Source organism: Balaenoptera acutorostrata, chromosome 3, assembly GCF_949987535.1.
Source record: "Balaenoptera acutorostrata chromosome 3, mBalAcu1.1, whole genome shotgun sequence".
In the NCBI taxonomy this organism is placed as follows: Eukaryota; Metazoa; Chordata; class Mammalia; order Artiodactyla; family Balaenopteridae; genus Balaenoptera; species Balaenoptera acutorostrata.
This window is the reverse complement of record NC_080066.1, coordinates 172,827,010-172,853,518: the sequence shown is the minus strand read 5'-3', so window position 1 is coordinate 172,853,518 and position 26,509 is coordinate 172,827,010. Positions and strand designations below refer to the sequence as shown.

Genomic DNA, 26,509 nt, shown 5'->3' with positions numbered 1-26,509 from the left:
TCGCTGGAGGGTGGGTGAGGGGGACAGCTTTATTAAGAGTGCACAGAGCCTTCTTCCTTCTCAAGCCTTGCCCCAAGAGGGCAGATGCCTTTGCCACCACTCTGACCTTTGCCAGATGGCTTAAAACCCAACCAGCTTTTTCATTACCTTTTAAGTGATTTAAAAACAAGTGATCTATGCACAAGTCGTCAGACTGGAACTCGAGCCACGTTCTCCCTTTTCAGAAAGGCCGAGAAAAATAGATCCTGTGGAAAGACAAAGGGAAACCTTGGTTCAAATCTGGACCCGTCACTGGCCAGCTCTGGGTCTGGGGTGCACGTATTAATCACTGTGAGCCTCGTTCCTCGTCTGGAAAATGGGGATGATGAGGGTGTGTGTCTCCTTGGATCGTCACGCGAAGACAAAAAGGTGACGCACGCCCAGAACCGCTCAGCATGGCGCCCCGCCGGCAAAGCAACCCAGAGCGCAACGAAGGTTCACCCCCATCATGGGCTACGCCGCGATCACAAGCAACCCGGATCAACGATGGGGCGAAGGGAGGAGGCACATGGGGGCGAGGACGCGGACTGCGACCGAGAGAGCAAGCGGGGTGGGGGTGGGGGTGGGGTCCCTCCTCCTGGCGCCCGGCCAGGAGCCCGGCGCTGGCGCCTCGCGTCAGGCACGAACCGGCTCACGAAGCAGAGAAACCGAGGGGCCCCCGGCGCAGGGTCGACCAGGCCGCTTGACGAGGCCGGCGGCCGCCCTCTCTGGTCCCGAGAACACAACGGCCTGGAGAGCCCCGCGCTGGGAGGCCGCCTCCAGCTCCTCTCGGGTGCCGGCTCCGGCCCCGGCCCCGCTACGGCTCCGGCCTCGGTACTCACCGTAGAGGGACGCCGACCAACCACCTCACACACTGCTGCACCAGCCCTCCTCGGCCGCGTCCACCGCAGTTCCGGGGAGGGGCTTGCGCTTACGCACGCCTTTGCGTTGGGAAGGAAGTCCCGCCCCCATTCTAGACCCCGCCCTTAATTCGCTGCGCGGGGCGGGCTTTCGCAGTCCGGGTACCGAGAGCGCGGACGGTGGGTGCAATGGGTTGCGCGGGTAGGTCCTCCTCTCGGGCTTAGGGAGCGGGAGCAACAGGTGGAGCCCGCCGTACCTCCTCTGAAGGGGCTCTGTTCTACCTCATGTATGGGAACGTAAGTTCTTGTATTCTTGCTTTGGTTTTAGCGTAGGGGCTGTTTACGTACTAGCTGTGTGCCTGAAGCCTCGCAAACGTTTTAGCATTTAATTTACAACTCAACCAGCCTGTATTGGAGGTGTTGTTTTCCGCAGGTTTTCATGCCTCGCCTGTTGCTCACTGATGGTTGGGGAAGGTCTGGCTGCCTGCAATAATCAAGCTAAACTGGGTCCTTTGTTATATGCAGAGAAATCAGCTTCACGGTAGTTAATCTTTTTTTCGATGTGGGGACCACCAGACCATCTGGGAAACCTTTCCCACGCACTGTCTCTATGTCCGGTGACTTTGGGAAGTCCTAAAGGACAACGGGGGAATTCACCAAGCTTAGGTCGAGTGAGCCTCCCCACCACCCCGGAGCCAGCATGGGACACAGCTGAACTCATTTCTTGGAGGAACTTGCCAGTGTGTCCCCAAGAGCCTGGGTGGCATAGTCTGTGCCCAACTGGTGCCTGAAGCCTACGGGGACTGCACTTCCTGTGCTCCGGACTTCCTCATAGGTACTTTTCCATCTGGCTGTTCATCTGTATCCTTTAATATCCTTTGTAATAAATCAGTAATGGTGAGTAAAGTGCTTTCGTGAGATCTGTGAGCCTTTTGGCAAATTATCAAACCCAAGGAAGAGGTCATGTTACGGAAGGCAAGTCTGTGTGCCTGACAAACAGTGAGGCCAAACAATACCAAAACGTCAGTTCGGAGCAGAGAAAGGTATGTTGCAGGGCCCTTCAAGGAGACGGGTGGCTCATGCCTTAAAAACCCAGAACTCCCCAAGCTTTCAGCAAAGCCCTTTTATAGGAAAGGTGAGGGAGGGGCGTGGTGAGTGGCTGCAGACTTCCTGGTGTCACATCCCTTGTTCTTGAGGTCAGGTCACGGTCGGGTCACCATGTTCCTGTTAGCCTCCACCAAACAAATGTTATTCTCTGTTCTGACAAGGAAGGGCAAGGTCCCAGGGCACAGCTTTCACCCTTCGAGGTCCAGGCACTGCCTAAGAGGAGGGGTTCCCTGTGCAGACAGGTTACCCTGCCCGGGAGCCTTAGTCCAGCAGCCGGTCTGGGTCCTCCCGCCAGTGCCCAGGCCCCGCTAAGGAGGCAGATCTCAGCTGGTGGCGCCCGCAGGGCCAGGTCCCCAAACGCTGCCCAGCTGTCATCACTGAGGGACCCAGGCTCCCAGAACCCCAAGGGCCCTCAGACTCCTCAGGCCGCCGAGACAGAGGCCAGTCCCATGGTCGGTGACCCATGGAGACCGCTGCACGACCAAAACAACCCAAAAAACCTGTTCTGCTTAAGTTACCTAGAGTGACTTCTGTTATCTGCAGCCAAACCCTGACTAATAGATGCATTGAACACAGACACAGACACAGACACACACACACACACACACACGCACAAAGTTATCTCTTAAAAATGATTTTTAGTACTAGCAAGATTGAACACGTTTTCAAATATTTATCGGCCATGTATAATTCTCTTTTTAGGAACCACGTCTTATAATCTGAGTTCCTGTTTAAAGACAGTTCTTTTGAAAAACTGTTTCATAAGAACTCTCTTTACATTGGGGATTCTAATGATGCAAAGAGTATTGCGTTTGTTTTTTTTTCCCCCTCAGTAGATTCCATGTCTCTTACCCTTGTTTGTGGTGTTTTTAATGTCACATGTGGTCTGATGGTACCAATCTCTACTGTTCCATAGGTTGTCTTTCTAGCTGTCTTCTAGTGACAGGAAATTCAGAGAAACCAATAGGCCTGTTTCTCCAGGAGGGGGATGTCCCTCATGCCCTGAATTCTGCCAGGAAAGTAGACTGGATACCAAGTGACGTGGAGGAGGGGCTCCTGCAACCTTGCTGTGAAAACCTCTCCCCTCTGTGTCCCATGGACGTGTCACCCAGTATCCCAGGGGAAACTGGAGCAGTTTTTGCTGAGCTGTTTGGGGCTGTTGTCCTAAAGCTAAGCAGGGGTGGGGGTGGGGGACAGACAGGTCCTAGGTCTGGTCCCTCATGTCCTTGTATTGCACAAGGGACAAAGCCTCATTTCCCAGGACATTCAAGCATATTCCAAGCAGAGGCCTCTTCCACCCCTGATTCTGCCCCTTCTTTCATTTCCTGCCCCTCCTTTTCCCCCCAGCTTCACACTGAGATTCTCACTTTCCCCTTTTTTCTCCTTATTCATTCTTTCATTCAAAACACATTTACTGGGACTTCCCTGGCGGTCCAGTGGATAGGACTTCGCCTTCCAATGCAGGGAGTGCAGGTTCGATCCCTGGTCGGGGAGATAAGATCCCACATGCCTCACGGTCAGAAAACCAAAACACAAAACAGAAGAAATAGTGTAATAAATTCATTAAAGACTTTAAAAATGGTCCACATCAAAAAAAATCTTAAAAAAAAATATTTACTGAGCTCCTGACCCAGGGGAAGACGACAGACAAATCTACACTTTTCATGAGACTTATTCCACTAGGGGTAAGGAACAGAAAGAAGTAAGTGTAATAATAGCACCTATTTTGTGAGTGCCTATGTGCGTCCAAACTAAGGCACATCAAGGGTAATTCACTTGCCAAAGGTCACAACTAAGGATTCCAACCCAGGCACTGGTCAGAGATCATGCTGTTAACCAGCAACCCATACTGCCTCCTTGGTTATTACAGATATGAGATTAGGGCTCTGTGCCATTTGTCAGCCAAGGTAAAATGTTTTGTGCTATAAATTTGTAAATCATGGCAGGCAGGGGAAGGACGATCTCATATAAAATAAAGTTCACAAGAATTGCAGTCGAGTTTTATGAAAAGGAGGACTATGGATTTCTCACATATCCAAGAAGGGATTTTGAAAGGGAAAATAATGCTCCCGCGGAAGACTCACCCACGCAGGCCTCACCCTTGCATTAGCGTGCAAAGGTGAGTTCTACCTGGCACCAAGCCTGGGAAGAGATAGATTCACTTCCTCCTTGGACTTTTGGGCTTAGACGTCATCCAGCATGGAGGGGATGGAAAAAGAGATGCCATGCAAATGGAAATCAGAAGAAAGCTGGAGTAGCAATTCTCATATCAGACAAAATAGACTTTAAAATAAAGACTCTTCCAAGAGACAAAGAAGAACACTGCATAATGACTGAGGGATCAGTCCTAGATGAAGATATAACAATTGTAAATATTTATGCCCCCAACATAGGGGCAACTCAATACATAAGGCAAATGCTAAGGGCCATGAAAGGGGAAGCTGACAGTAACACAGTCACAGTAGGGGACGTTAACACCCAGCTGGCGTCCTCGGCAGCCTCACTACCTGCAGAACTTCTGACACTGCTCTTCTTTCCCAGATAGTGACCTCGCAGGGTAGGCAGGGCCGTAGGAGGTGGGGGAGGGGAGAGAGCAACAGGACTCCACTCACTGTATCCCTCTCTGCTTCCATCCAGGGCTGCTGTCACTGTGACCAGAGGTGAGTGTGCTGGGAAGGGGCTTGAGCCCACCTTTACCAGGAGACTTTGGGAACCTCCAGTCTTGTATCAACCCAGGTCACTCTGAAGCCCTAAGACTTAGGCTGGGTGGGCAGTGGGCGGGGAAAGATGGATTATTAGAGGTGAACAGGATTCTGGAGATCAGGGAGCCAAGTAAAGTCATTATTAACTTTAAAAGCTGTGGTCTGTGCAGATTTGGGGGGCAGGCTGGAAGTGCCCGCAGGCTCCTATAGGACAGAGGACAAGTCTGGGGCAACAGAGAGGTGCCCCTGCCCTCCCCCCGCCAGTCCATCATAAATCAGGCAGAGCACTTCTGATTTTCACACTCTGTTTCTCAGAAAGATAGTGGTGTCCTTGGCTCTGCACCTAGTGTTCCCACACTGCCTCCAAGATGTCAGCTAAAGCCATAGAGAGCGGGGGAGGAGATGCCACTGACCCCTTCCGGCCGGAATCCCCCTCTGATGGTGAGTGCCCTAGGGAAGCTCCAGAGGGCGGGGTGGCCCAGGGCTTGGGGTGCCTGAACGAGGGCGGAGGGGGTCTGGGTTCTGGCCTGGAGCTGCCACCAGGTGCACTGTGCCCCATCAGGTCTCTAACCTCCTGGGCCTCACACTCCTGCTCTGTGAAGTCTGGAACCTGCCAGCTCCGCGTTGGTGCTGGGTCTCCCTCTCTCTGTCTTCTCCTTGGGTTCACCTCCAAGCATCTTTGTCACCTCTTAGCACAGCTGCCATTGAGGTCCCCTCCCAACATCAGAGTTCTTGGGAGTTTCGGGAGATGGTGGAGGGCGCTGTGTGGGGCCTCTGGTCCCTCAGCTGCCCACCCTGCTGGGAGCTCCCCCACCTCTTTTTTTTGTTTTTCCAGAGGAGGATGAACCTTCCCAGTCATCCAACCAGGCCTCTGATGGTTCTCCTGGCAAGCCACCACAGGGGCCACCGCAGGGGCCAGATGGATCTGGCTCTGACCCCAGAGACCCACCCAAGGATGGAGGCAGCAATTTCTCCCGTAAAGCAGGTAACTGATCCCTGACCATCAATCCACGGGCCCTCACCCAACTCCCCACTGCTTAATTCAGCCTTCTGAGTTGTCAGTGTCAGGCCCACGTTCCTGATAGAATCGCTCTGACACTCACATTGTCAGAAAAAGGGCACAGTATACATGAGAGATGAAAGAAATGACGCTCTAGAATCAGAGGAGCCACACTTCAGGACTTGGCTCTGCCTCTGACTTGCTGAGTGACCCAGAACCAGTCACTTGCCCTCTCTGGGCCTTGAATGGTTTCCTTTTAAGCACAGTGTAGGATGAGGTCCCTCTTAGGGCTTTCCCAGAGCCAGGTCATATTCTGTTAGGAGGGACAGAGGTGCTGCTCAGGCTCCAGGGCAGCCGGCAGGCGCAGGCTCAGGCTCAGGCACGGCTCCTTGCCGGTTAAGTCCACTGGCCGTGCCCGACCTTTTGGCCCCATAGCACCCAAGGCGGGTGAGTACCATTTCTCCATTTTCCCTCCTCCCGTGATGCCCCAGGGCCTGGTTGTTAAAGTCCACCCAGGACACACCCTCGCAGAGCAGTGTCACGTGTAAGGGTGGGGCTAGCCTGGGGCCAGGGCAGCAAAAGACACAGGCTTTTTGTTTTATTTTGGGGGGGGCCCCATAGAATACACACAGCATTAAATTTACCAAGGTAACCATTTGTCAGCGTGCAGTTCAGTACTGTTGACTATATTCGCATTACCATGCAGCCAACCTCCAGAACTCTCTTCATCTGCCCAAAGTGAAACTCTGTACACATTAAACATTAACTACCCATATCCTCCTGCCCCCAGCTCCTGGCAACCACAGTTCCTTCTGGCTCTAAAAATTTGACTAATCTAATCTAAATTCCACGGAGGTGGTATCATACCGTGTTTGTCTTTTTGTGACTAGTTTATTGTACTTAGCATAAGGTTCCCAAGGTTCACCTGTCTGTCAGAACTTGCTGTGTAAGGCTGAATGATATTCTATTGTGTGTATATACCACATGGTGATCATCCGTTCATCCGTTGATGGACACTTGGGTTGCTTCCGCCTCTTGGCAATTGTGATCAATGCTGCTGTGAACACGGGGGTGCAAATATCTCTTCAAGACCCCGCTTTCCATTTCTTTGGATATATATCCAGAAATGGGATTGCTGGATCATATGGTTTTCTACTTTTAATTTTCTCAGGAACTGCCGTACATTTTCCATAGAGGTGATGGTGACTAGGGTGGCAGTGGTGGAGCCAGAGACAGATTGGAGTCATGCAGCCACAAGCCAAGGATTGTTGGCAACCCCTAGACAATGATGCTAGAAAGAGGCATGGAAGGATCCTCCCCTAGAGCTTTCAGAGAGAGCCTGGCCCTGCCTACACCTTGATTTTAGATTTCTGACCTCCAGAACTGTGAGGGACCATGAGAGAATCAACACAGTTTGTGGTAGTTAATTACAGCAGCCTCAGGAAACTAATATGGGCAGACCTCATTTTATCGTACTTTGCAGATACTGCGTTTTTTACAAGTTGAAGGTTTGTAGCAACCTAGCCTTGGCAGATATTGGTTCACATTTTTAGCAATAAAGTATTTTAAAATTAAGGTATACTCCTTGTCTTTTTAAACAAAAGGCTATTGCACATTTAGTAGACTAGAGTATAGTATAAACATAACTTTTATATGCAGTGGAAACCAAAAACTTCACGTGATATTCGCTTTCTTGCGGTGGTCTGGAACCGACCCCTCAGTATCTCTGAGGTGTCCCTGGACAGAGCTTGAAAATCCCATTGTGGTTGAAGGCTGCATTAGAGTCAGAGTCTATACAAGGAGGAGGTGGGAGTCTCTAGGGGGGTGCTGGACATTGGTAATAGAAAGGGGGCAGTTTCTGTTAGTGACAGGGTCTAGGGCAGCACCGTCCAATACACCTTTCTGCAGTGGTAAGCATGCTCTCTGCGTGATCCAGTATGGTAGCCACTAGCCACATGTGACTATCGAGTCCCTGAAATGTGGGCCGTGGGACTGAGGAACTGAGTTTTAAATTTTATTTCATTTTAATTAACTAAGATTTAAATAGCACACATGGCTAGTGGTTCCTATAGTGGCCAGCATGGGCCTAGTATATGACCTTGGGTGTGTGTGGCAGAGAGTTCAAGATCTTTGGAAGTGAGGCATGAGAACTTCAAGGCCAGTTTGTTGGAAATATCATCTGTGCAGAAACGGAAACCCTCAAGACAGGTCAGGGGTACTGATGGAGAGAGAGGTGATGGTGAGCCATGAGCTGCAAACTTCAAGAAATGACTGCAGGTCTGAGCCTGATTTCGTACCTTCTCTCCCTTGCCTGGGACCAAGGCTCCTCTTTGTGGGGAGCTGGCTGAGCTCACTCCTGCAACTCCTGAAATCTCCGGAACTCCTGGTCCCAGCTGCCCCAGCACCCCAGTCCCTGCCCCTGTCATATGTCCCTGCCAGCCCCAAGAGCTCTCAGCAATTCAACATGGTCCAGGCATGCTCTGCCCCGTGGTGCCAGGGGCTTCAGCCACAAGGCAGGATACACACAAGGAGCAGGGTGACTTCTCTATTTTTTTTTTTTAATTTTTGTATTTTATTTTATTTATTTTTTTTATACAGCAGGTTCTTCGTAGTTATCCATTTTATACATATTAGTGTATACATGTCACTCCCAGTCTCCCAATTCATCCCACCAGAACACCCCCCCACCACTCTCCCCCCCTTGTTCTCTACACTTGTATCTCTATTTCTGCCCTGCAGACTGGTTTATCGAGGTTCCACATATATGCGTTAATATATATTTGTTTTTCTCTTTCTGACTTAATGTCACTCTGTATGACAGACTCTGTATGACGTAGATCCATCCACGTCACTACAAATGACCCAATTTCGTTCCTGTTTATGGTTGAGTAATATTCTATTGTATATATGTACCACATCTTCTTTATCCATTTGTCTGCTGATGGGTATTTAGGTTGCTTCCATATCTTGCCTATTGTAAATAGTGCTGCAGTGAACATTGGGGTGCATGTGTCTTTTTGAATTATGGTTTTCTGTGGGTATATGCCCAGTAGTGGGACTGCTGGGTCATGTGGTAATTCTATTTTTCGTTTTTTTAGGAACCTCCATACTGTTCTCCATAGCGGCTGTATCAATTTACATTCCCACCAACAGTGCAAGAGAGTTCTCTCTCCTCCACACCCTCTCCAGCATTTGTTGTTTGTAGATTTTCTGAGGATGCCCATTCTGACCGGCGTAAGGTGATACCTCAATGTAGTTTTGATTGCATGTCTCTAATAATTAGTGATGTTGAGCAGCTTTTCATGTGCTTCTTGGCCATCTGTATGTCTTCTTTGGAGAAATGTCTATTTAGGTCTTCTGCCCATTTTTTGATTGGGTTGTTTGTTTTTTGTTAATATTGAGCTGCATGAGCTGTTTATATATTTTGGGGATTAATCATTTGTCCGTTGATTCATTTGCAAATATTTTCTCCCATTCTGAGGGTTGTCTTTTCATCTTGTTTGTAGTTTCCTTTGCTGTGCAAAACTTTGAAGTTTCATTAGGTCCTATTTGTTTATTTTTGTTTTTATTTCCATTACTCTAGGAGGTGGACCAAAAAAGATCTTGCTGTGATTTATGTCAAAGAGTGTTCTTCCTATGTCTCCTCGAAGAGTTTTATAGTGTCCGGCGGTCTTACATTTAGGTCTCTAATCCATTTTGAGTTTATTTTTGTGTATGGTGTTAGGGAGTGTTCTAATTTCATTCTTTTACAAGTAGCTGTCCAGTTTTCCCAGCACCACTTATTGAAGAGACTGTCTTTTCTCCATTTTATATCCTTGCCTCCTTTGTCATAGATTAGTTGACCATAGGTGTGTGGGTTTATCTCTGGGCTTTCTATCCTGTTCCATTGATCTATATTTCTGGTTTTGTGCCAGTACCATATTGTCTTGATTACTGTAGCTTTGTAGTATAGTCTGAAGTAAGGGAGTCTGATTCCTCCAGCTCTGTTTTTTTCCCTCAAGACTGCTTTGGCTATTTGGGGTCTTTTGTGTCTCCTACAAGTTTTCAGGTTTTTTGTTCTAGTTCTGTAAATAATGCCACTGGTATTTTGATAGGGATTGCATTGAATCTGTAGATTGCTTTGGGTAGTATAGTCATTTTCACCATATTGATTCTTCCAATCCAAGAACATGGTATATCTCTCCATCTGTTTGTGTCATCTTTGATTTCTTTCATCAGTGTCTTATAGTTTTGTGAGTACAGGTCTTTTGTCTCCCTAGGTAGGTTTATTCCTAGGTATTTTACTCTTTTTGTTGCAATGGTGAATGGGATTGTTTCCTTAATTTCTCTTTCTGATCTTTCATTGTTAGTGTATAGGAATGCAAGAGATTTCTGTGCATTAATTTTGTATCCTGCAACTTTACCAAATTCATTGATTAGCTCTAGTAGTTTTCTGGTGGCATCATTAGGATTCTCTATGTATAGTGTCATGTCATCTAAAAACAATAAGTTTTATTTCTTCTTTTCCAATTTGGATTCCTTTTATTTTTCTTCTCTGACTGCTGTGGCTAGGACTTCCAAAACTGTGTTGAATAATAGTGGTGAGAGTGGACATCCTTTTCTTGTTCCTGGTCTTAGAGGAAATGCTTTCAGTTTTTCACCATTGAGAATGATGTTTTGCTTTGGGTTTGTCGTATATGGCCTTTATTATGTTGAGGTAGGTTCCCTCTATGCCCACTTTCTGGAGAGTTTTTATCAGAAATGGGTGTTGAATTTTGTCAAAAGCTTTTTCTGCATCTATTGAGATGATTATATGGTTTTTCTTCTTCAGTTTCTTAATATGGTGTATCACATTGATTGATTTGCGTATATTGAAGAATCCTTGCATCCCTGGGATAGATCCCACTTGATCATGGTGTATGATCGTTTTCATGTGTTGTTGGATTCTGTTTGCTAGTATTTTGTTGAGGATTTTTGCATCTATATTCATCAGTGATATTGGTCTGTAGTTTTCTTTTTTTGAGGTATCTCTGTCTGGTTTTGGTATCAGGGTGATGGTGGCCTCATAGAATGAGTTTGGGAGTGTTCCTTCCTCTGCAGTTTTTTGGAAGAGTTTGAGAAGGATGGGTATTAGCTCTTCTCTAAATGTTTGATAGAATTCACCTGTGAAGCCATCTGGTCCTGGACTTTTGTTTGTTGGAAGATTTTTAATCACCATTTCCATTTCATTACTTGTGATTGGTCTGTTCATATTCTCTATTTCTTCCTGGTTCACTCTTGGAAGGTTATACCTAAGAATTTGTCCATTTCCTCCAGGTTGTCCGTTTTATTGGCATAGAGTTGCTTGTAGTAGTCTCTCATGATACTTTGTAATTCTGCGGTGTCCGTTGTAACTTCTCCTTTACATCTCTAATTTCATTGATTTGAGTCCTCTCCCTCTTTTTCTTGATGAGTCTGGCTAAAGGTTGATCAATTTTGTTTATCTTCTCAAAGAACCAGCTTTTAGTTTTATTGATCTTTGCTATTATTTTCTTTGTGTCTATTTCATTTCTTTCTGCTCTGATCTTTATGATTTCTTTCCTTCTACTAACTTTGGGTTTGTTTGTTCTTCTTTCTCTAGTTCCTTTAGGTGTAAGGTTAGCTTGGTTATTTGAGATTTTTCTTGTTTCTTGAGGTAGGCTTGTATTGCTATTAATTTCCCCCTTAGAACTGCTTTTGCTGCATCCCATAGGTTTTGGATCATCGTGTTTTCATTGTCATTTGTCTCTAGGTATTTTTTAATTTCCTCTTTGATTTCTTCACTGATCTCTTGGTGAAGAGATTTAGTAACGTATTGTTTAGCCTCCATGTGTTTGTGTTTTTTACGTTTTCTTTCCCTGTAATTGATTTCTAATCTTACAGCGCTGTGGTTGGAAAAGATGCTTGATATGATTTCAGTTTTCTTAAATTTACCAAGGCTTGATTTGTGACCCAAGATGGGATCTATCCTGGAGAATGTTCCATGTGCACTTGAGAAGAAAGTGGAATCTGCTGTTTTTGGATGGAATGTCCTATAGATATCAATTAAATCTCTCTGGTCTATTTTGTCATTTAAAGCTTGTATTTCCTTATTAATTTTCTGTCTGGATGATCTGTCCATGGGTGTAAGTGAGGTGTTAAAGTCTCCCACTATTATTGTGTCACTGTCGATTTCCTCTTTTATAGCTATTAGCAGTTGCCTTATGTATTGAGGTGCTTGTATGTTGGGTGCACGTATATTTATAATTGTTAGATCTTTTTCTTGGATTGATCCCTTGATCATTATGTAGTGTCCTTCCTTGTCTCTTGTAACATTCTTTATTTTAAAGTCTATTTTATCTGATATGAGTATAGCTACTCCAGCTTTCTTTTGATTTCCATTTGCATGGAATATCTTTTTCCATCCCCTCACTTTCAGTCTGTATGTGTCCCTAGGTCTAAAGTGGGTCTCTTGTAGACAGCATATATATGGGTCTTGTTTTTGTATCCATTCAGCCAGTCTATGTCTTTTGGTTGGGGCATTTAATCCATTCACGTTTAAGGTAATTATCGATATGTATGTTCCTATGACCATTTTCTTAATTGTTTTGGGTTTGTTTTTGTAGGTCCGTTTCTTCTCTTGTGTTTCCCACTTAGAGAAGTTCCTTTAGCATTTGTTGTAGAGCTGGTTTGGTGGTGCTGAATTCTCTTAGCTTTTGCTTGTCTCTAAAGCTTTTGATTTCCCCATCAAATCTAAATGAGATCCTTGCCGGGTAGAGTAATCTTGGTTGTAGGTTCTTCCCTTTCATCACTTGAAGTATATCATGCCACTCCCTTCTGGCTTGCAGAGTTTCTGCTGAGAAATCAGCTGTTAACCTTATGGGAGTTCCCTTGTATGTTATTTGTCGTTTTTCCCATGCTGCTTTCAATAATTTTTCTTTGTCTTTAATTTTTGCCACTTTGATTACTATGTGTCTCAGCGTGTTTCTCCTTGGGTTTATCCTGTATGGGACTCTCTGCGCTTCCTGGACTTGGGTGGCTATTTCCTTTCCCATGTTAGGGAAGTTTTCGACTATAATCTCTTCAAATATTTTCTCTGGTCCTTTCTCTCTCTCTCTTCTCCTTCTGGGACCCCTATAATGTGAATGTTGTTGCGTTTAATGTTGTCCCAGAGGTCTCTTAGGCTGTCTTCACTTCTTTTCATTCTTTTTTCTTTAGTCTGTTCCACAGCAGTGAATTCCACCATTCTGTCTTCCAGGTCACTTATCCGTTCTTCTGCCTCAGTTATTTCTGCTATTGATTCCTTCTAGTGTAGTTTTCATTTCAGTTATTGTATTGGTCATCTCTGTTTGTTTGTTCTTTAATTCTTCTAGGTCTTTGTTAATCATTTCTTGCATCTTCTCAATCTTTGCCTCCATTCTTATTCCGAGGTCCTGGATCATCTTCACTATCATTATTCTGAATTCTTTTTCTGGAAGGTTGCCTATCTCCACTTCATTTAGTTGTTTTTCTGGGGTTTTTTCTTGTTCCTTCATCTGGTACATAGCCCTCTGCCTTTTCATCTTCTCTGTCTTTCTAAAAACTGAGGAAAGAGGAAGGAACTTGGCCCAGGGCTAGGAAGGCCAACAGAGAGGTATGGATTTAGGAAAGGAAGCAGGAGTGAGGATGAAATGGCAGAAGTAAAAAGCAGGGTCAGAGGTCTGGGTTGAAAGAACACAATTTGAGTAGAGTTGAAGGTGACAGAAGATGAGTCTAGGTTTACTAGGAGAAATAGAAAAAGTCTCTTGGGGACGTTGGCCTTAAGTCTCACAACCACCAGATAGGTATTTCAGAAAACAAGAGGTTCAGGACACATCTCTGAAAGGTTTGAGTTGCCTTATTCAGGTATGATTATAGTGGGGGAATAAGGAAATCTACCAGAGAAGTGGCTAGGGCTCACAGTTATCCTAGGGGCAGCTGACGACAGGGGCAGAGCCAAGGGAACTGCTGGATCAGGAGGCCCACGAACAAATCAGGGGCATAGCCGCCTGTCACTTCCCTACCAGGAAGGAAGCCAGGTATATTACTATAACCAAGGCACACTGGGGTCTTTACTGTATGGAGAACTTGGCTCCTGCCCGCAATCCTATGGCTCTGCGTCATACACAGGAAGTAGGGCCTCTGTGCAACCAGAAATGGGAATGGGACTGAAGGAGATTCAGCCCACAAATATCCGACCACCAGCTTCCACCTCTGCAATCAGCCACCCTGTGTCTGCTCAACGCATCACAGAAACAAGTTTTCAAGGTGAGTATACAAACAGCAGAGAAAATTGAAGAATGAGGTCAGCGTTCAAAAATGGGGTCAAATCGACAGCTGGGAAGTGGTGTAGAGACAGGTAGAATTTAGATCCTGAGCCTTTAATAACCACTACCTTCTCTCAGTGCTCTCTGTTTTTAGACTCTATATAAGAACACCTAGGGCTTCCCTGGTGGCGCCTGCCAATGCAGGGGACACGGGTTCGAGCCCTGGTCTGGGAAGATCCCACATGCTGTGCAGCAACTAAGCGCATGTGCCACAACGACTGAGCCTGCATTCTAGAGCCCGTGAGCCTCAACTACCGAAGCCCACGTGCCTACAGCCCATGCTCCGCTACAAGAGAAGCCACCGCGATGAGAAGCCCGCACACCGCAACCAAGAGTAGCCCCCGCTAGCCGTAACTAGAGAAAGCCCGTGCACAGCAATGAAGACCCAGTGCAGCCAAAAGAATAAATACGTAGAATAAATAAGTTCAAACAATAAATAAATAAATAAACCTAAATTTAAAAAAAAAAGAACATCTAATGCAGGAGGGAAGGTGGGAGGGCCACTGTAAAGGTCATCTATGCTACATGTACAAGAACCCCGAGAGCACACCAATAGGTACCACATTTTTCACTGCTGTAGCCGATCATTCCCCCTGTACTATACCACACTGTAGCACTCCCTTCCCTCATCTACTGCTATAGTCTCTTTGGAAGGTGTTTCAGAACTCTTGTTATGAGAGTGCCAGTTGAACTGTCCTCACTTCCTTAATTTATACCAGGATTTAAGACCTTGTGGTCTGAGATCCTGTCCAGAGAGCAAGCAGGCTAAGACTCTGTCTTTGTTGATATATTTCATCAGAAAGGGCTCTACCCCCTCTCCTAGTTCATGGTGTGAAGTGTTCTTAGCCTCTCAGGAAAGTGGGGAGAATTGAAAGGACTCTATATGAGAATGCTAGGCTTTGTAAAACATTTCAGTTTTTTAAAAATAAGACTCATTTTGTATTGGACTTACAACAGTCCTATGAAATACAAAGAAAGCCAAGAATCAGTGACATGAAACGATCACCAGTAAGAATTACAACAGTCACCGCTTACCTCGTAGCATAGGGCACTGTCCATGATCCTTAAGAAGAGTTAGCAGAAATGCCTTGCCCATCTTGCCCCTGAACCCCTTGAAAGGTACACGACTGCTGTGTTGGTGTTTAGGGGGAGCATCTCACTTACCAGGGACTGACTTCTCCCTTGATTCCTCTGTAGTGATGGAGACTTCCCCGCTGATGAAAAATTCCCTGGGATTGCAACCTCCAAGCCAGACAGCTTTCCTATGGACTGACAGAGAACTTGTCAAGATGAAACACCAGTCTGCGGGAGAAAGGGAAGAAGAGAATGATGGAAATCGTTTCTGGGAAACTATTTTTACATTATGTTTTGTTTGTTCCTGGTAAATAAACTGTAATCTTCTTAACATTAAAACAAAATCTAAACCACTAAATTCAATAATACAGGAATATAACTTTCGAAAAACATTTCTTTGGCTGCGCAGCATGTGGGATCTTCGCTCCCCAGCCAGGGATTGAAGCCACGCCTGCTGCATTGGAAGCGCAGAGTCTTCACCACTGGACCACCAGGGAAGTCCCAGGAATATCACTTTTAAAGGAGAAGTTATAAACCCCTTGGTTACATGAACTGGAGATTTTTAGTAAGAAGTCAATATATTTGTTGTTAGGCACATTTTATGTTAGGCTGTCTCCCTGCACAGGATGCAGGCGCCTTGAAAATGGAAATCATATCCCTCTAGAGTACGTCCCTCTTCTTTCTGCTTGGCAGTTTGCTGCTCCACTTGTTCAACCCCACCTAGTAATAACCTATACTTCCCTTGTTCCTGTTTTCCCATCTGGAAAACAGACAAAAGGCAACCAAACAACGCAAAGGTCTCAACAAATAAGGGATATCCAAAACCAGAGATGGCCAGAACTTCTGTATCCCTCATGAAACCTAGCCCGGTGTTCAATACGTAGGTATCATTAATACATGCGTGTTGACTGAAACAGTTGAAACTCAATTCTTCCACTTCCCAGTTTAGTTTTAGTCCTCATACAAAACCTGATAATCAAATTCCTTAATGCGAGGAATCACAGTGAAAAATAATATCTGAACTGACTTCTGTCAGATGAGTGAGAACTAAGGTTAATTCAGTGTATCTGAAGCATAGAAAGTGAGGGCAAAAGTGGCACAAGATGGGGCTAGAGGAGCAGAGAGGATTCTAGACCACGCAGAGTCTTCAAGGCCAACACTGTGTTTTCTATTCTCCAAACAATGTTTGTGAGCGATGTTTATGAGCAATGTTCCAACTTGCTTTGAAGCTTTCTTGTGTGAAGAATGGATTGGAAGGAAACAAGATATATGGACACTAGTTAGGACCTAGTCGCAACAGACAGGCAAGTTCAGTATTAGGATGTTGAGGAAGAGCTGACAGATTCCAAAGAAATGCAGGAGATAAACTGAAGCGGGCTTAATGGGGTATGAGATGGAGGAAAGGAAGGTCGTAGGGAATTCAAGGGTTTACTGCACACATGAGCAAAGTCTCAAAATTAATCATTTGAACGTACAGAGGTAGATCTCCCAAATGACACCGGTTAGGAAGCAACGGTACGCCCTTTAGAATTCCTGGAGACAACACAAATCAACTGTTTCGATGGAAAATTCGGCGGGACCGGTGCGTTTTTTCACTCCAACTTAGTTCCAGTTCCTATTACTCACATTTTCTGTGCCAAAACAACACAGCTGGAGGAACTGAAGGGGATTCCGTTTTGTTAATTAAGGAGTGTCGCCAACACTGACAGTCCCATCTTAAAAAGCACTCCCTCTGCATTTTACCCGAGGAGCAATGGCCAGAGCCTCCCTTTGAAAACGATGGGCAGAAATCAGAACATCACACACTGTCCCTTTCAGCTACTGTGATCTGAGCCGCAAGACGACCAATACCCCCTGGCACAGCGCGGACGGGCCAGCGCGCGGGGGCAACAGGGACAGGAGACAGCACAAGAGACGAAGCCCAGGCCCAGGGGCCAAGGCCTATTACCTTTCCGGCATGTGCAAAACATTAAACAGAAGCAATATTGTAATAAATTCATTAAAGACTTAAGAAAAAAAAAATCAGATGCTAAAGTGTATACTATAACCACTATACTATATTGCTTCTATAAAACAAGCACTAAGCCTCAGATACAGAAAAAAACCCTTTTCGTGTCCTCACACCTAGGTCAAAATTACAAAGCGTTAATTCAGGAGACAGAAAGAGAAGGAATAAATCTGAATGATTCTGAGTCAGAACACAGTGCTATAACCTTAGGCAAATTCCACAATACCCATGCCTCAACCTCCCTATCTATAAAGGAGTTAACCACACCAGCGCTAACCATTACTTGCCTCCTGGTAGCTTGTGAGTGTTAATTATTATTTGTAATAAATACACAGATCATCAGTTGAAAGAAACAAGGAAAACTACAGCGTTATTATTATTGCCTTGTTGCTAGAGCTAAACACCAGAAATCAACATAAATAACTTATGTACACCAAGAATGTAGGGTTTGAATATGTACTTTGAAAGGCAATCATATAATTAGTTGTTTTACCTCTAATCGCTTTTCCTTTTTTTTATTTTTTAATTTAAAAAAGCAATACAGGGACTTCCCTGGTGGTTCAGTGGTAAAGAATCCGTCCTGCAATGCAGGGGACGCGGGTTCGATTCCCAGTCGGGGAACTAAGATCCCACATGCCGCGGGGCAACTAAGCCCTCGCGCCAAACTACTGAGCTCGCACACCTCAATGAGGTAGCCCACGTGCAGCAAACTACAGAGCCCACGCGCTCTGGAGCCTGCACGCCACAACTACAGAGCCCACGTGCCACAACTAGAGAGAGAAAACCCGCACGCCATAACTAGAGAGACACTCTCATGCTGCAACGAAGAGCCCGTGCGCCACAACGACAAAAAAGATCCCACATGCCTTAACGAAGGTCCCGCGTGCCGCAACTAAGACCCAATACAGCCAATCAACCAATCAATCAATCAATCAATAAAGTGGGGCGGGGGGAGCAATACAGGAATTTCCCTGGCAGTCAAGTGGTTAAGACTCCAAGCTCCCAATGCAGGGGACACGGGTTCGAGCCCTGATCTGGGAGGATCCCGTATGCCGCGGAGCAACTGGGCCCTTGAGCCACAATTACTGAGCCTGCGCGTCTGGAGCCTGTGCTCCGCAATAAGAGAGGCCGCGATAGTGAGAGGCCCGCGCACCGCGATGAAGAGTGGCCCCCGCTTGCCACAACTAGAGAAAGCCCTCACCGAAAAGAAGACCCATACACTCAAAAATAAATAAATAAATAATTAAAAAAAAAAAAAAAAGATGGGAGGGAGAGGGAGAGAAAGAAGGAGAGACATACTTGCAGTGATAAGGAACTTTAGAACTTTGTTTAAAGGATCTTCTTGAACTTGTCCCCTGCTTCACGGTCACTGTAGTGCACATGGTTGGCCCCTCTTTGGGCTGTGATTTTTTTTTTTTATGTGGCATGCTCAGGATGATCGCATTCTGCTTATTGGATACACCTTGCAGGGAGGTGTTAGAACCACAGGTCTGTGCCTGATGGCACCTGCCAGTAGGGCTACTCTAACCCAGTGTCTTGGCTATGGAGTCATTTCCTACACGTTGGACAAGATTCTGAGGACATTGTGACAAGAGACAAAAAGCCTGTGACATATAGAAAGGCCAGTTCTGCATTTATCATTTGTGTGTACCATATTTCTCAGACTTTGAGAGACTTCATTTTTTAAGTTTTGCCATGGTTGGGAAATGAAACAATTATGAATGAAGTTTTCACTTTTAAACTTTTGCAGCTGTTGTAGGCCCTGATTGGGGTGCTCACAGGGACGGCATGGGTACCAATAGCCATATCAGGGCATGAGTGGCATCTTTTTTCTCTTGTGGGGCCCACTGTTCGCTCCCCCAACATGATATTGCAACATAATATTACAAATGAGAGGTGCCAACTTTTTACAGGAGCTCCCTGGCCTCTGCGATTGGTTGAGAGATAGGCACATGACCCAGCCCAGGCCAGAGTTCTACCTTGGTCTTTCTTCTGTTGGGTATGGGAGCTCTAAAGGATGTGCTGTCATCACAAGGCCTTCCATGTATCAATAGAACTGACCAGTGTACAAGAAATGGCACCAGCGCAAAGAAGCAGAGACAAGGGACCACTCTACTACTGTCCTTCCTGTGGTTTGATTAGATGAGCTCATAAATTCTCCTTTTTACTTAACCCAGCTTGACGTGGGTGTTTTTGTCTGTGTATGTATGTGTACATCCAAGAGTCCTGACTAATAAAGAATCTCTAAGTGAATAGCATCCATTCAGCTAAATATATATCACTGATGATTTCTGTGTGTCAGTGAAATTCCAACCTCCCCATTGTCCTAGGATGCCCACTTAGTGGTTTGGCTGTCATTTGAAAGAAGATGAGCTTGGAGAGCTTTCCAGAGATGGTGAGTTGAGTTAAACAGACAAAGTCGGATCATGGTAATAATAATACCTATTCTCTCTGTTCCCCCAACTCAGCTTTGCCTTTGGTGGGAATAGGCTCGGAGAGGGTCAGATTGAATTTACAGAGGGGCTGCCTGCAGCCTCTTGGGCTACAAACTTTGACTCTAGCGTTTTCCCAGTGTTCCCAGAAGAAGTTACGAGCAGCACTGTAATGAGACCAGCTTGCATCACGTGACCATCTGGAACCAGGACCGTAATCAGAGGAATGGGAGGCGCCGGTTGGTTTACATGGGGGGTGGAAGCGTCACTTGGAAGCACATGGACGGATGGGGAGATGGAAGGGTCTCCAGATTGCAAGTCAGGGTCAGTTCCCAAAGAGGGGGAAAGGAACTGTCCGTGACAACAGCACAACCATTTAAAAAAACGAGGCAATGGACAAGAAAATGTTAGGTTACATATGCAAGTATTCGTGGCCATCAAGTGGGAGGTCGAAGGCTGAGTGCACATCTTCCCCTCTGAGACTCTTCTTTGCCCAAGAAGGGCCATCATCCATGAGGGTACAGGTGCCAAGGTCTCAGGGCATATGGTGGTGTCGGTCAAGCTAAGTAATTTCCCAGAGGCCCAGGATCTTAGGCAATGATGACATTCACCTTCCCTGGCAAAGTGGGGGTCGGTGAAATGCATTACCTTAACTAGACTTGCCTCATTGGTGACAAAGGACAGAGAGAAGATGGGATACAGCTTCCCTTTGTTGAGGATTAACCTTGAGCAACCAACCTCGGGATGTTCAAGAAGTTCTCTCAGCAGCCAGAGTTGGTCCCCAGGGTCCTCACTTCAGAATACAGGATGCTTGGGCAGTTAATGTATTAATCAGCTAGGGCGGCCATGACAAAATACCTCAGACCGAGGGGCTTCTGCAACACAGATTCATTTTCTCACCGTTCTGGAGGCTAGGAGTCGGCAGGCTTGATTTTTCCCGGGCCTCTCCCTGGCTTGCAGGTGGCCACCCTCTCTCTGTGTCCTCACATGGCCTCTTCTTTGTACGTGTGCTTCCTCTGGTCTCTCCCTCTTCTTAGAAGGACACCAGTCCTATCGGATTAGGGCCCTGTTAGGGTCCTGTTGCATTAGAGCCTCACCCTTACTTCTCGTTTAATCTTAATTACCTCTTTAAAGGCTCTGTATCCAAATTCAGTCATATGGGGGGTTAGTGTTTCAACATATGAATTTGGAGAGGGGAACACAATTCAGCCCATAACAGTGAATTACATGCATACATTTCAAGAACATTCCTTAATTTCCTACAATGTGCCAGGTACCCTAGCTGCGACATCGCAGTCTAGCTGGGAGACAGAATCACTAAGAAGCCTGGGTGGTTTGTGCCACTGTAGAAGGGCTCAGATTCTGTGGGGAGGAAGTCAGGAGTCAGGGAACACTTCGCTGAGGGGTGCTGCTTGTGTAGGGCAAGGCTCTTGGCCCTGCAGCTCCTAAATCTGCCCATATGGACTCCTTGACACGGTTAACTGTGCCCTTCTCCATCACAGTGTCGCTCCGGGCCTCAGTACCAAAGATGCGTCATATTACATCAATGGCAGAAACGCTCACTTAGCCAAGCTTACAAAGTCATGATACCCACCCCAAAGGCACAGGTCATTAACAAGTGCACAGACAGTCATATGTGACGTACGTGCCTTCGAAAGCAGTGGCGAGATACGATGATCCAGGATGGAGATGGGAAAGTCACCATGTCCGTTTCAGGTAGCTTCCCTAATTCCTTGCAGGAAAGAAGATGGGGAGATGAAAGAAAAGTGTTCCGGGCAGAATTGTGGGGAGATTCTGAGAAAGGTAGTAGAAGATCGGTTTGACTCTGAAGAGAAGGGAGTGGCTAGGTAGTGGTGTTATAGTTTTCATGGACTTTCAAAAGCTATTCACGTTTATAAAAATGCACTGCTCTTACACACTCATCCTCTGAATCAAAATTTCAGTATATTCGACAAAACCTTGTACACAGAGCTACAGAACTTTTTGCACATCTAATTCCTCTACTTGTTCAGAAGCTTCTTAGAACCTTGAAATAGATCCCCTGCCTGAGGGCCAGTTCCTCTCTTGTTTTTCAAATGAGGAACTTTTCTGATCACCTTGACCTCTTCCCTCAGTTAACATGTCTTCCCAGAAAGTACATAGATTATTCTGCTGCCTTAGGTCATTGTGCCTAATTTGGGTTTTTCCTCTTCCTTTTTTTTTTTTTTTTTTTTGTGGAGGAGTGTAAAGATGATGCAGAATGTATCTAAAAGTTGTGGGATGATGTGGTTGAAGTGATTTAATTCTTCCTGTTAAAACAACTATTTTTCATTTTGGCAACATACAAACCTAAAAAGAACAACCAATTTACTTTAAAAAAAAAAAAAAAAAGACAGTTAAGACAAAGGATACTAAGCCAAGGAGAGGCAATACAGGTAATGCATTTGGAGGTCTAGGTCCAGGCCAACTCTCAGAGCTGCCTGTGTTTTCAGCCTCTGTTCTCACCGCTGCTCTCCCCCTCCCTTCCCTCAAAGATGAAGCCCACCTGCTTCCCTCAAGTCTTACCTCAGCCACCCCTCCCGCTACCCAGGGCAGAGAAGCCCATCTATTTATGGTCGCCCCCTATTTCCATCTCATATGCTGTTTTCTTCTGATTTTTATTTTTATTAGGCAAACAATCCATACTCGTGAAAACAATTATAAAATGGAAGGTTGTGGGGTGGTTTAGCAGCTTCTTCACAGCCAGCTCTGTGATTTTAGTGAGGATTTAAGGCCCAGTTTAGTTTCACATGTACAGCTTTTGGGCTGTCCCTTTCGTGGTTCAATTGTAAGCAACGTCTCCCATCACAGATTAGGGGGTAAAGATTTAGAAGGAACTAATAGGTAACCTCTCAGTAAATCAGTTGATAAGACTTAGGAAGTCATTTTAATTTCTATTATTAACCTCACACTTTGAAGTTGTCTAAATTGGCTGAAAATAAGTATTCTTGGTGCCTTATTGGTTTATCCTTGCAAACCTTTGTCATGTTTTCTCGTAGTCGTTTCCAGAGATAAGCCTGTGTGTGTGTTGTGTGTAATTGTGAGCAATGTACAAGCTTAAATAACGTGCTGACACCACTGTTTCCAAGTTGGTATTCATTAGGCCGTTTCCTCCTGGGCTAGGGCTGCACTAATCCTGACAGCGGCTGCCAGGAGAAAACCTCATGGATCCCACACCGCACCTTAATAACAGCATCCGTGACCTGCAGTCTCAAGTACAGAATGGGAACCCCAGAGCTAGGAAATGTAGTTGTACATTTTAATGAACTGCTGCCCCTGCTAAAGAGGCTTCTTTCACTTTTGTGCTCTACAGAAAGACCAAGGGGGGTAGGAGGGACAAAGCTTTGAATAACTGCTTTCTAACACCGAATGTGGCCAACAGGACAGAGAACATCACAAATCTAGGCAGGTGTGAGGTACAGTGGCTGAGGATTTCCTGCTCCCCCTGCATGCCCTTTCTTGCCTCCAAAGTCCAATCAAGTGATCCTGGGAAAGAAATACGCCTGGGTTGAGGAGGGTGGTTTTGAAAGAAAAAGCTACCAAGACATTAAAGCAGGGTGAATGAAGGGTAGGCAGGATGAAAGTAACTAAGTAACCTGGCTCAGAACTCTCAAAAGCTTCTAGCAGCTTGATGACAATTACAGGATTTATTTCAGTCTGTGGTACATCATTTGAAGACAATATTACTTCATGTTGTTACAAACTGTATGTATAGTGTGTATGTGTTGTGGGTGTGTACATAAATAATATATATTATATATATGAGAGATTTAGTGACTTTTGATACGGGTTTGGTGCAGGTGAATTTATTACTGAGCCAAGTGAGGCACATACTGAGTCAGTAGTTCGAGTCCAGGGCATTCAGTACTTTTTCTGATTTCCATGTGTGTATAGTGCCTGTCCCATGCGGTATTGTCAGTGTCATGTCAAATCCAGAACTCACAAAGCAGAGTCAGCGATATTTTATTTGTAGACAATCAACTAGAATCTATAAAATTATTACTGGCAGGTGATTATAATTCCAGATCCCTAACACTAGCAAAAGGAAACCCAGAGCATCTTGATAAGAAGTTTTCTGTTTTTGTTTTGTTCCTGGAAGTCAGTAGAATAGCAGTTGTATGTGGTTATATTAGTGTCAAGATACTTAATTTGCTGACCTTATTATTTCAGAAAAAAAAAATTGTATGTATTATATTTGTGGGAAGTTAAAATAATGCTTTGAGATTTTTATCAAATATGGAGAGTAGTTATTTATGAAAAACAAAGAAATGTCTATTTTTGTTTCTTTGTTCCCAATTAATGTAGATAAATTTTAAAGTGCATTAAAGCAATGGTAAAGCAAATAAGATGCTGTACAAGTATTTTTCTCATGCTTTCATGGAGAGACACTGTTTTCTAAGAGTATCTGAAGGAGGTATGTGCATTCTAACTTCATGATCAGATTTCTCGGATGTACTTTGAATATAAGTGGCAACGTTTTTATGGATAATAAAATCAAAGAAATTCCAATCACCAGAAGGAGAACTAATGAAAACATGTTTTACCTGAATATACTTCATAGGTTTCTCCTGCTGATCCTGTGATTGTTTCATGATTCACTTGAAGAAATGAAGGAAAATACACATAAGAACAGAGACATTACCTGAGACTGTGTTCTATTTTATCAACCCTCCATCTATACTCTGTACTGAAGCAATTTGGATAGAAGTGCTGCTGTTGTTGTGTGTGTCTGGTTTGCAGTCAGAAACTCCCAAAACTTCATCATTCAGCAGTTAGATCCACAACTTTGTATTAAGGTCTAAATACAAGTCAGGGAACCCAGATAAGGTAAGAGGCTATATGGTTCTCCCTCTGTATTTGTGGGTAATTGGTTCCAGTAGTCTCCCTCCCCCCCGTGCCACCCCATACCAAAATCCATGGATGCTCAAGTCCCTTATATAAAACGGTGCAGTATTTACATATAACCTACGCACAATCCTCCCATCTTCCCCCGCACCCTCCTTTATACTTTAAGTCATGTCTAGATTACTTATAACACCAAATACAAATCCTAAGTAAGTAGTTGTAAATATAATGCAAATGGTTGGTGGTGTGCAGCAAATTCAAGTTTTGCTTTCTGTAACTTTCTGAAACTTTTTTCCCTAAATATTTTCAGTCCATGGTTGGTTGAATCCACTGATGCAGAACCTGTGGATACGGAGGGCCAACTGTAAATTGATTTAGAGTTGGCACTTCCCTGACAATCTGGACCGATGCTTAGTAAACCTGAGATAGTTAATTTAGCATCAAAGTGAGTACTATGAGCATTATTAGATTGGTACATGTTAGGGCATTTGGGAGAACAGAAAATACAGCAGTTGAGCTGGATCCTGGTGCAAGAGCCGCTGTGCCTGACCCGGACAGGTCTCTAGTGGGCACGTCTTCCCAATGCTTTCTCATTGTTCATTCCCCCCAGTGGAAAAGGGGGGCACTGTTGGACTTAGGAAGTTGGAGAAATAGGTAATAATGCTTCTTTTAGTGATTTAGTTACAGAGCTCTTACGTGCAACAGAATGAGAGGAAGTAGAATGGTTCTGTGCATAGATTTGGGAGCTAGACTGATTAGGGATTCAACTCCCAGCTCCATCATTCATGGGCTGTTGATCCTGAACAAATTACTTAAGCTCTTAGTACTTCATTTGTGTACTGCATCTTAGTACTTTCTCATCTGTGAAAGGGGGATAATGATAGTACTTATAGTTTAGGGTTGAGAGGATCTAAAAGATTCAATCAGGTTAAGGTAAGTAAAACAAGGAGGAAGCAGCCATTCAGGCATGGAATGGAAAGGGAATTGAAAGACTAGTTTTCAAATTTGTGTCTGCATAAGAATCATTTGGGGTTCCTATTAGAAATGTAGATTCCCAGGCTTCAGCTCCAGGAATTGAGATTAATTTGGGATCCAAGAATTAGGTCTTTTGGTTCTGTTTTAGTAAACTTTTAGAATTATTTTAGGTTTACAGAAAAGTTGCAAAGATATATCCATTTTGCCTTAATAGTAACATATTATCATAGCACATTTGTTAAACTAAGAAGTCAACATTAACGCACTACTGTTAACTCCAGACTTCATTTGGATTTCACCAGATTTTCCACTGATGTTCTTTATCTGTTCTAGGATTCCACATTGCATTTAGAGAAGCTTCATTTCTTACAGGGACTTTCAGCCCATGAGAGGCAGGTGGTCTGGAGACCACATCTTGAGAAACACTAGGACATGTCAAGGGCTGAGGAAGGTCAAATTGCCCCATCCTCACCACCATCCTGGTGGTGGGGGTGTTGGATATAGAAATTTGATTTGAAGAGTTGGGATGGAATCCTCTCCCTTAGATGAGAGGGGTTACCTTAAGAAGTGAGGCATCTATTCCTAATGCCAGATGAAATGAGTTTTGGAGTTTGGAAGGTGGGGTTGCTGCCTAGCCTGAGGAGATACATCTAGGGTTGTGGGCAGATCAGGGGAGTGAGTGCAGCAAATTGGGAACAACTACTTTGTGGGAACACAGGAGGGCTCAAGTAGTTGATTAAAGGGGATTACAAGGGGCCAGTTAGCCCGTGAGCCATATAAATCCTGTATTTCCTGGAACCTGGTGATAGTGTTTTAGAAATGGGTCACAGTAGTAACCAACATCAAGCACTGCCACATTGGACACGAGCAGAGAGTCAAAGGGTGAAGCTGAGATGACCTTGTTGAGAGAGGGCAGTGGGAGGTGGACAAAACACTGATGCCCTGCGTTTGGAAGAGTCGGTTCCCACAGTGAGGAGATCAAGGGCCACCATCTGGGGAGCTAGAAGTAAAGGTCAGTAGAATTGAGAACGGTAAGATGAAGGAATAGATGTTGTAAGAAAAAGCTAGCAGAGTAATTTGAGGTCTTGAAGTAGAGATCGACATATTCTTGAGGACCTTAGGTTCTGAGGCTGTCACTGACTTTCTCTA

At 44.9% G+C, this 26,509-nt stretch overlaps 1 long non-coding RNA gene across 16 annotated transcripts; it reads left to right on the top strand.

The window, feature by feature from the left end:
• Positions 1 to 958: 958 nt before the first annotated feature.
• On the top strand, positions 959 to 16,354 carry LOC130707605 (uncharacterized). 16 transcript variants are annotated; one of them, XR_009007521.1, is made up of 6 exons: positions 960 to 1,713; positions 2,902 to 4,542; positions 4,623 to 4,645; positions 5,007 to 5,128; positions 5,523 to 5,672; positions 8,786 to 15,440. It is a non-coding gene; the product is annotated as an uncharacterized LOC130707605 (long non-coding RNA). The 16 variants fall into 16 exon arrangements; XR_009007516.1 differs by having other exon boundaries at positions 5,003 to 5,128; XR_009007514.1 differs by having other exon boundaries at positions 961 to 1,175; positions 1,312 to 1,713; positions 2,902 to 4,645; positions 5,003 to 5,128.
• The last annotated feature ends 10,155 nt before the right edge of the window (positions 16,355 to 26,509 follow it).